The 10,812-nt window shown below is 41.8% G+C and overlaps 2 long non-coding RNA genes across 5 annotated transcripts; both read right to left on the bottom strand.

Annotated features, from left to right (window-relative positions):
- Positions 1–4,573: 4,573 nt before the first annotated feature.
- LOC123187581 (uncharacterized) lies at positions 4,574–6,717 on the bottom strand. Its single transcript, XR_006494043.1, has 4 exons — positions 6,578–6,717; positions 5,684–5,764; positions 5,444–5,608; positions 4,574–4,912 (listed from the first exon to the last, which is right to left on the bottom strand). It is a non-coding gene; the product is annotated as an uncharacterized lncRNA (long non-coding RNA).
- A 25-nt stretch (positions 6,718–6,742) lies between these two features.
- On the bottom strand, positions 6,743–9,718 carry LOC123187580 (uncharacterized). Of its 4 annotated transcripts, none has more exons than XR_006494041.1 (9): positions 9,639–9,718; positions 9,503–9,558; positions 9,330–9,395; positions 8,762–8,888; positions 8,530–8,623; positions 8,269–8,350; positions 7,564–7,800; positions 7,082–7,162; positions 6,743–6,984 (listed from the first exon to the last, which is right to left on the bottom strand). It is a non-coding gene; the product is annotated as an uncharacterized lncRNA (long non-coding RNA). The 4 variants fall into 4 exon arrangements; XR_006494040.1 differs by having other exon boundaries at positions 8,530–8,610; XR_006494039.1 differs by lacking the exon at positions 8,530–8,623.
- Positions 9,719–10,812: the final 1,094 nt, after the last annotated feature.

The following is a 10,812-nucleotide window of genomic DNA, read 5'->3' as shown; positions in this document are numbered from 1 at the left end:
TCGCGCGCGACGCGCACAAACAACATATGCATTCGAAAACAAAAGCAAAAAAATCAAAACAAACAAAAATAAATAGTTTAATTTCGTTTATTACAACTCAAACAAATAGTTTATCGTTCAATACAACAAATAGTGCAATTAAACACAACAAATAGTTCAACAATACAATAACGAACGAACAAATCATTATGCTCTTTGCCGTCCATTCCATGTCCACCACTCCTCAATGAGATCCTTCTGAAGATCATTATGCGATGCGGGACGTCGAATGGCATGATAGGAGGCAACAAAACGGGCCACCCTTTCAGCCCTCCGTCGCACTCGCACCGGATGTCCCAAGAGCTCATACTGAGAGTAGTCTACATCTTGGCCACGCTCATTCTCGATGATCATGTTGTGCATGATCACACAAGCGTGCATTATGTACCAAAGCATCTTCTGATCCCAAAATCTAGCCAGTCCTCTCACAATAGCAAATTGGGCTTGCAAAATCCCAAAAGCTCTCTCCACATCTTTTCTAGCCGCCGCCTGAGCATTGTGAAAATCAAGATTTTTCTTACCTTCTGGCTTTTTCAACGGCTTGACAAAGGTTTGCCACTTTGGATAGATGTCATCCGCTAGATAATAGCCATAGTTGTATGTACGGCCATTTGCTACAAACTGCACCGATGGCAACTACCCATTTGCAATCTTACTCATCAGTGGTGACCGGTTGACAACATTGATGTCATTCAAAGATCCAGGCATTCCAAAGAATGCATGCCAAATCCAAGTCTCTTGATCGGCCACCGCTTCAAGGATTATAGTGGAACCCTTTTTTTTCGCCGTGGAATTGCCCATGCCATGCCTTTGGACAATTCTTCCAACTCCAATGCATGCAATCTATTGAGCCAAGCATGCCAGGAAAGCCGCGAGCTTTGTTCATCGCCAAAAGCCTTGCGACGTCTTCAGCGGTGGGAGATCTCAAATACTCCTCGCCAAGCACTTGCACAATTCCGACTGTAAAGCGCTTGACACACATGATAGCTTGGCTCTCACCCATAGCCAAGTGATCATCAACTAGATCAGCCGGTATACCGTATGCCAACATACGCAAAGCGGCTGTCACCTTCTGAAAGGTGCTATGCCCGAGCTCTCCGGCGGCATTCCTCCTTTGCTGAAAAAAGCGGTCATGGCTCGCTAGTTTCTCTGCAATGCGCATGAGCAACTCGGTGCTCATCCTAAACCGGCGACGAAAATACGACTCGGGGTATGTGGGATTCTCCGCAAAATAATACCTGATTAATCTGTTGTGGGCATCGATCCTATCCCTCCAAATTTGTTGCCGACCCATAACCGAACCACCGTGTTTCGGTTTTTTATTAATATGCATAGCTAGGATCATTGCAAGATCCTCCTCCTCTTCCATATCAAATTCTTCTTCGGAAAAATCATACGACGAACTCATCTACAATGTTGAATACTATGCTATAAATAAAAAACTACAATCAACATGCACGAAATTCATGGCTTTTGAGCAATACATACCTTCTAGGCGTTTTGTCGAACACCTAGCGGGCGCCGAGCGGCAGCGAGCGCGCGGGCGCTGTTCGTCGACGGGCCAACACGCGCGCGGGGCGGCGGGCCTAGAGGGGGGCCGGAGAAAGCACGCGCGGGGCGGGGATAGGCCGGGGAAGCGTCGGAACGGTCGCCGGGTGGCGCGGTCGGCGGCGGCGGCGCGGCTGGAGGGTGTGGGAGGTGCGAGCGAGCGCGCGAGAGTCCAGCGCGCGGGAGCGGGCGCAGCAAATAAGCGGCGCGCGATTGCGTTTCGGCCCGCGCGCTGGACTACTTATGCCGCGCGCGCGGTTTTCGCGCGCCCGCTGGAGCAGCTCTTCCAGTTGCGCGCGCGCTAAAAGAGGGGATTTTGCGGCGCGACGCTAGTTTGGCGCGCCTGTTGGAGATGCTCTTAGACTGCTCATGTTTTAGCTTACTTACCCTTGCCTGCCAAGCTAGCTTCCTTGCCTGCCCATGCAACAGCGCACGGCATGCTGGCTCCGGAATTCCCCTAGAGAGATAGTTAGCATTGTCGAATCTGAATGTAATCATCATAGTTAATCAATGAAAAGTTCCTTTCCCGCAAAAGAAAAAAGCTAGCTTCCTTGTTTGTGGTACCAGGAATGTGCTATCTTGATCAAGGAGTCGGGAACTCCATGCTGGGGATGCAGAAAATGCTATGCACGTCGGTGAATCGATGAAACTATGTCCTTTTGCAGCTTTTTGTGCACCCTCTAACGATTTCAATGAGGAAGTAGTGTGAGAGAATTTTTCTAGTGAGGATGGTCCTTGCCTTCGGCTTGATAAAAAACAATTAAAGTAGCCTAAAAATGCCGCACCATGTCTCCCACCAATGGATCTTGATAAAGATGGTTAGTATTAGCTGGTGCCAAATGGAGCATTGGTTCACCAATCCCAGGTGATCCACATGATTGTCTACATCCATCAGAGCAACCAACCGAATACGTTTATTTTTTTTCTGAAGTAGTAGTTCGTCATGCCTGCCAAACACCATTCGGGTTTTACTACCGTTAGCCCAATGCATGGCCTTGGGCTTTGTACCTATTTCTCCTCTTTTTCCCTCATTTCTCTTCTCGCTCAATCAATCCATGTCAGAAGTGGAAGTTTTAGAAGGCCGTTATGGTGATATATAATGTTGCTTTCCCATAATCGAATGATATGGTGGAACTCAAAATAATTTAGACTAACACTTGGATTAGGACAATCAGCTAGTGTATAAAAACATGTGTCCATAATTACTTCAACTACTCCCTCCGGTCCTCTTTATTTTACATATTGGGTTTGTCTGAAGTCAATTTCATCCAACTTTGACCAAGTTTATACAAAAAATTATTAACATTCATATAACAACACATTTATTATTAGATCCATCTTGAAATATATTTTCATATTATATTTATTAGATGTTATAGATGTTAATATTTTCTAATATAAATTTGGTCAAACTTAGCAAACTTTGACTTCAGACAAAGCTGATGTGCGTAGTAAAAAGGACCGAAGAAAGTACTAAACATTAAAGTTGTTGGTGATCGCGAGAGCTATGTCTCGCCTGTACTGGGATTTTATCTCCAACAATACACCATACGTGCGGTTCCTCGACAATGGGACTGTGTTTTCCTCATGTAGTGCCTGCTGGCTACTCTCCCTTGACTCTAAGGTAGACCTCAACGCTGGCATCATCTGGAGCTCCTTGGCCCCCATCAAGGGCCAAATCTTTAGTTGGCTACCCTTCAAAGATGGGCTTAATTCCAAGGCAATACTTTCCGCAAAACTATCACAACAAACACCTACTGCCCTAGATGTGACGACTACTTCGAGGACGTGATCCACGTCTTTGTACTTTTCGCTGAGGTGGCATAGGTCTGGATATTACCCGGTCTTCAAGTCCCCCACCTCCATCAACCTAATCTGGAATGTTACCTCTCCGGTGCCCTCATTGTCATTTGGAAGACTAGATGATCCGGTTGCGCCAATGGCGCAAGAAGCCAATTAGAAGCAATGTTAGTGAAGAATAAGTAAGAAATGTAGATGAAAAGATAATGTAATGGGGATTGTATTGCAGATAGTAGAATGACTTAAATTGGTTTACAGATAGTAGAATGACTGATATCAATTTACAGAAATACACTTATATATAGGCAGCCTCACAGCATATTTAGGCATCTTCTTAGTCTGATCATGGTCTTCAGAGGATATGTATGAAAAAGCAGAGTGCCAGTCGTCGGATAATGCTTGCATGCTAGACTTCCACACAGGTACTTGAAGGCCTATAAAAGGTGTTGGTTCCACTCTCAGACCATTTGGAGTAGCCCATATAGTTATTATCTCCGGAATATCTTTGCTTTCATTGGTCCATATGACACACTTGTAGAACCATATATCAAGGAAATCTCATTTTTTCAATAACTTCATGTGTGAGCAAGCCCAAAGACCATGTCAAACCCGAAGTGTTTTGAAATAGTTTGACTTCATTAGTAGAAGTAGGTTTTAGCAACCACTTAGGGTACTACTTCAAACCCTTTAAGATGAAAAATGAAGGATCTTTGAAAATGTATACTTGAGCATGCATATTTTGTTATCTTATTCATGTAACATAGCTAGAGCCAAGTGGCGCAAGGTCCAAATTCAAATCCAATGTGTTTTGAAACAAATTGTGTTTCTTTAATAATTTCAAATTTTAGAAACCATTCAGGTGCATAGTAAGAATCAACTAAAAATGAAGTATTCAAACACCATTTTCGACTATTTATGCATATGGTCATTACATAGACAAATAAAAGAGGTTAGTGCCATAGGTAAAATGTACACCTAACATAATAAAATTTCACGTTTCATGGAACTACACTCCTTGTGAAAATAACAAAGTGTAGTATTGCTAGCAAGCACAATGAAGGATCGGAGCAAGCAAAAAAGTTGGAAACTCAGGCAACATAGAGGTTGACAAAAAGCTCAATTTTTGCATATACATACAGTACATGTCACATTCAAAGTTGAGATATACTGCAGATAACACATTACATCATCAGTATCAATCATGTGGGTTCTACTTTGCAATCACACGATTCAGACAGTTGTAAACATTTGTGATCACGATAGTGTGGTAAGTGTACATATCAATTATGTATCAGGAAAAGAATCTAGCATTAGTTCCCACTTCATTCAGAAACACATAAAAGGGCTAACAGACAGTTATATGTCCACCCACCACTCCTAGCTGTGACTTCCTGAAAGGAATGGGAATAAAAAAGACATTACAGCCTCATGTCCCTTCCTTCTTCGGCTGTTATATTCGGCATGTTCTTACCTGAAACTACACTTACAATTATTTTTCCATGTTACAAGCCCATGAATTCCTCACCTGATAGATAATAATAGTTTCATATTCCAGTTTCTCAATGAGAAATGCATCAAACAAAATAAAGATGAGCATATATCTTCATATATTAGAACTTTGAATAATTAGACATAGAATCCTCTAAATAGAGGCGCTCATATTAAAATAAATAGAAACAATACTATTTTCTTAGTACTATTTAAGAATATCCATTTTTAGCAGGTTATTGCATGGTATGGAAAATTTCATAATGGAGACATAACCTACTCTAGAAACCCATCACGGCTTACATGTGCACCCTCGCACAAGTAGTCAAATACTGAAGCACATATTTTTAGCAACTAATATGAAGTATCAGTATCAGTCTCAAACCACAAAGCCACATTATTTTATTTGTTTTATTTGGTAATAATGCAATATCGACAAAAAGCATCTAGTTGACGTCGTTTACAACATCTGAATAAGATCTATCAGAAACTTTGCATGTTTTCTATGGATATTTAGCTCTGTACTAACATGGTTCAGCCAAGTGAACTAATCACAGTATTGACTCACCTTTTTAGGACTGAATTTCAGCTTGTATCTAGACAAGTTGTGGGAAAGTCCCAAGCTCCTCGGACCAAGGTCCTGTGTGCCCAACCAAGATATAAGCTCACTAAGCTGATTTATGAGCCCTCTCATTAGCTCCATCACATCATTATTGTGAACGCAGCCAATTTTCTGCAAAAGCACATAAAACCTGTAAGCGGAACTGGTAATTCTACAGGAACATCGCAACTAAGGAACCTAACTGACCAACTTCTCTTTTATAGCATTTCCAAGTTTAGAATCAGCAATAGTTAATGTTTCACCATCTCAATGCTTCAGCTCAAGCAACTACAATAAAGTTATACTGTGTGAGTTAGATTGAGTTAGTAAATGAAAGTATACAAAATATAAGAAACATGACTGAGAGGCATATGAATTATCTCGGCAGCTTGTCAAGCACATTATATCGCCAACAAAAATTACAATGGATATCACCAGGAAGAAGCAGGTCAGTGTCCAACTAAACCATTCATCCTCTCATTATTTTGAGCACATAGGCTGACAAAAAGTAAGTGCAGTCATGAATAAGCTGATGGAAAGTCCAGTATTCTAGGTAATCCACTGCGCAGACAAGATATCATCTATGAGCCTGCTTAAGTAAGTTCAGTTGTGGAGTGTTCCTTGTGCAGTTCATAATAGAAGAAGAAAATACAAAACATGGTATCAATGGTAATGTGATATTTTGAATACTTAATTAGAGGTTAATGAGAATTAACAATTAGTGATTACAATTATATGAATAAGTTCAGTTGCAATTGAAGTCATTTTTGTTTGATATGAGGGTAAAGTTAATTCAGTTGGGGATAGGTCACCATGTTGGCTGGTCAATTATGCACACACGGAAAGGGATGAAATATCTGAAAATGTAATAGTTACAGTGAGGACTCAAGAAAAATGTACATGTCCTCCTATTTTTCTTGGTTTCTCATACATCTCTTTCTCTCTCTCTCTCTCTCTCTCTCTCTCTCTCTCTCTCTCTCTAGAACTGGCCAGTAAAATAAAATCCTTTTTATTGAAATCTCAAACATGTTTTGGTTATTTCTGCAACAACAACAAAGTAATCACTATCAAAGAAGAGAGGGGGTGGAGGAGCTACCATACCTGTAGATGGGCTGGTGAAGGTGAAGTCGCTGGCAAGATGGTGAGGTCGCCGGCAAGGAGACCCAGCTCTTCCCGAAGACACCGGCTCCCACGTGCTGCTGGGATGGGGGGCGCCAAATCCATAGAACGCCACCCTCGCTGGATGTGGCCACCCCATGATGTAAGCCTCCGTATGCAACATCAGTAGTCTGAATATTCATCAGGTAGAAAAAAGGCAAATGCAGAGGAGTTTAGACTTACCTACCAACACCATGGTCTACATACCCAATTGATTAACTATCTCAATCAGCATACACCCAAATTAATTAATTGGATTCTATTCGTTGCGGAAAGGGAAATGAACAAGAACAAGTCAACTGCTCCATCTGTGTTCTGCCTTCTGCTTGGGCTCCTTTCTCAATCACCCACTACAAAAGTAAGAAATATTTTCGCAGAAGGCATGAAGACGATTAACAAGCCAAGCAAACAGTATCAGGCACACTAAATAGTGATGTGTGGAATTACCTGTCACGAAACGAATTTACGTCAGGGATGTCCTCATTGATATACCAAAAGCAGGCCAGGCTACCAATGAGCCCCTTGTACCTGTCGGAAAGAAACAATAGGGAATAAAATATCGAGGACATGAACAGAAAGAATCAAGAGTGTAGTATAGGAAGCATCGAAATAAATGTCCCAAAAAATAAATGTCCCAGCAAATGACTAAAGCTTATATGCACATAGCAACATTAAAATTTGCAGGTATTTCTTGGTACAGACCAGACCTACGGAATCTATAACAAAGCATGATTCAATCTATTTCTGCACATGGAAATGAACACCATAACGAGAAGGTCAAGTCTATACCATCCCATTGGTTGACAAACTATATCGCAACCTCTGAATCAGACGGACACCATGCAAATGCGACAACAACCAATCATTGAATCTAAGCTTGCAGATACAGTCACACATAGATCGCAAGAGTGAAAGAAGGGATATAATACCTCTGGAGATTTGCAACCTGATGCTCGACAGTCTCAGCCAGTCCACTACAGGGCATCCCTCAGCAGCTCTGTAGGCATAGTTTCATTTTGTGAAAGATGGCATTTTCCTATAAGGTTTTAGAATCCATACCAATATGGAAAAATCGTGACTGTGAAATCTCGCTGCAGTTGCCGAGACCATTGCGTAATGCATCTTCTATAAGGTACCAAACAACATGGATACTTGACCTTATGTTCCTAAAGAAAGGAAATTCGGTACTATCAAAATCCTAAAAACAACATCAGACCAGTGAATGGGATTGAAACAAAACCTAAGCAATCAAATCTTATCAAACTCTCATGCATACCCTTTGAGAAATAAAACCGTATATCTTCAGCCAAAGCAAACAATTTTTGTTGCTTAGGTTCTATCTCAAACTAATAATATTTAGAATTTGTAGCCAACTCATTAGGATCAGGTTATCTTATCAGTATTTATCCAGTGGTATAACTTGAATATGATTATGAAGGGCCTCTGGAGAGGCCAATGTGTACTCATTACAGAATTAGTTCATGAAAAGTAAGTTGAAACCAATGGAATACAATTGTATCACTTCACATACACCAAGAAGAGCATAAATGAGTAAACGAATAAACATTTGCTCAAGGAGACCAAATCCAATGGCTAAGCAGCTGTAGCATAATAGAGCATAGTATTTTCATTACCTCCCCTATTTCTGGCATCAAAGTCATTTGCCCTCCCTCCTCTCCAAGAAGCAAGGACACAACCAACAGTAGCAAAGGACCCCTGTGAAAGGCAAAGAAAAAGAGTCATACTGGCTTGAACCAATCAAACATAAGAAATGCAAGCAGCTAACCAAGGAAGAACACCTAATTGTGAGTGTGTTTTACTGATAATCTAGATCAAATATTGTTAAAGCAACAACCTTAAACATTACATTGAAGCAACAAATAGAAAGTGCCTACATGCTAAACAACGGGACCACTTAGCTTGATGCGGAAATTAGAGATATTAGATTTTGAAACTCCGCAAGCTGTGGTCATGATCTGAAAATTAGGACTAAAATATAATTATGAACATGCATATATCACACTTGCAAAGAGAGAGACAAAGTGCAGTTATAATTATGAACACACATATATAACTTGTGACACATGACAACTGCAACACCAAACAAAAACATGGCTTATTGGTTACCTATTTTGAATTTCTATCATCTCAAATCTGTACAGAACACAAAATTTTAACTCCATGAGCCACCATTGTAACCATTTACCACATGCGTCCCGCCATAATGCCATGAACTAAATTAAGGCATCACCTGCTGTAACACATAGGGGAAAAATACTCAGAGTTGAACATGACTGAGCATACATATACAATGCATACTACTGATATTTATCACAGTGGCTGTACCCATTTCTTTCAAGTAATTTTCTTGTCATACTGAATCTACAATCTGACAAAACTGCTTGAGTGTACTGAACTTGACTATACACATGTGTGATTTAACACTAACTTTACTACGGGTTTGATTCAGTTCATCATCATGAATTTGGTTGCCACTATACACAGCAGCCAGACGATCACCAACTATTACTATGATTAGCTTTAACAAGGGGACAAATAGTTTAAGTAGTGGTTAGCTCAACAAGAATCTAAACAATCCATGGCATTCATCTCCTAAGACACATCCAATAGTTGTGAAGAAACAGTTACATCAAGGTGGGGATTGAACAAGGACTGAGAGAGATGAGGAACATACCTAGTACAAATACAATCTCGGTCCTTTTTTCTCATCGTTGATTACCACCGTTGCCATTACGAACACCTACAAAATATGTGTTCTCAACTCCTGAATATCCCACGAGAAATAGAAGCAATGAAAAAGATGAAAGTGGACTTAAATTCAAAGAGATGGAGAGAGAGAGAGATCACCTTGTTCTTCACCAAGCTCTTCCTCCAGATTCATCCCCTTCTCTTTTTTCTTAGATCTGCACACATATGTTCAGAAAAACAATAAATCAAGAAGTAAAAACTGGGGAGGAAGATGACTCGGACGCAGATGGACAACCTAGACTGGGGACATGTGACGACGGCCAGCACCGCCTGGAACTCCGACCTTCCTGCACCTTTCCTCATACCAGCGCCTCATCCTCCCTTGCTCCATGCCCACCACAAAGACCACGCCACCCTGCTGTCCTATGGCGGCGACCTGCGCCTGATCCAGACGCACGGCGCACGGCAGCAGCGGATCCAAAAAATAGCCACCCCAAAACTAACCTAAACATCAAATCAATTAGGATTACTGCCAAGAATTAGAACAGGGAAATGCAAAGAAGAAGGCACATACATGGCTGAGGGTTGAAGATGTGCGAGCTCTCGGCAAAGGTGGCCATGGAAACACCTCCGCCCTCCTGTTCGTCGTCGCCGGCCATGACGACCTGGACAAGCTTGTCGCCGTCGCTGTCGCCGTCAGAGAAGCTCGGCTCCACACCAGCAGCTAGCGGGCGCCGACTTGGGGGAGCTGCCGGCGAGGCTCTGGCCTAGGTCGGAGAGGCAAGCAGGGGATCCGGCATCGAGGAAAGAGGAGATGAGGGGACGAGCAGGGAGAGGGACGGGGCGGCGTGGGAGAGAGGAGGGAGCGAGCGAGGAGATAAGGCGGCTGCTTTACTTTTTCCTTTTACCCCTCGTCCGTCTAGGGTTTCTTGCTTTTGTTACGCAGAATTGAAGGAAAGGCACGTCATTCTTTTGACCCACACATAACGAGCCCCACTTGTCATTCGCTCTTCAAACAGCCATGGACGTGAAAAAAAAACCCGACAGCCCACCACACGCCAGCAGCCAAAAGGGAGCTACAGGGAAGGAATCCAGCGGCCGAACGAGCATCGCGCACGCGGGGGCGCTAGAATGGCGGGTAGTGTAGGAGCCTTTATATGTTAGATTTGCCCGTGTATCCCGCAAGGAGTCTAACTCTGTTGTCATTATTGTAAGGAACATTATCTCTGAAAATTGGCTTGCATGCTCATATGCAGAAAAAATCACACCCGTGTAATCAAAGATTTTATACACATTGAGAAATAATATATGAAAAAAGAATATTTTTGACTATTAAAAAGAAAAAAATTACATGATTGCCATGTCCAAATGGCACATAATTGAGACATTAAAGTTAAGTTTTAGTAAAAAATTATTACTTATCAATCATCGGCTATTCAATTCATTTTGACTCTATAGAACATACTTCA

Source organism: Triticum aestivum, chromosome 2A, assembly GCF_018294505.1.
Source record: "Triticum aestivum cultivar Chinese Spring chromosome 2A, IWGSC CS RefSeq v2.1, whole genome shotgun sequence".
Lineage (NCBI taxonomy): Eukaryota > Viridiplantae > Streptophyta > Magnoliopsida > Poales > Poaceae > Triticum > Triticum aestivum.
Note: the sequence above shows the minus strand (reverse complement) of the source record. Positions and strands in the feature narration are given on the sequence as shown.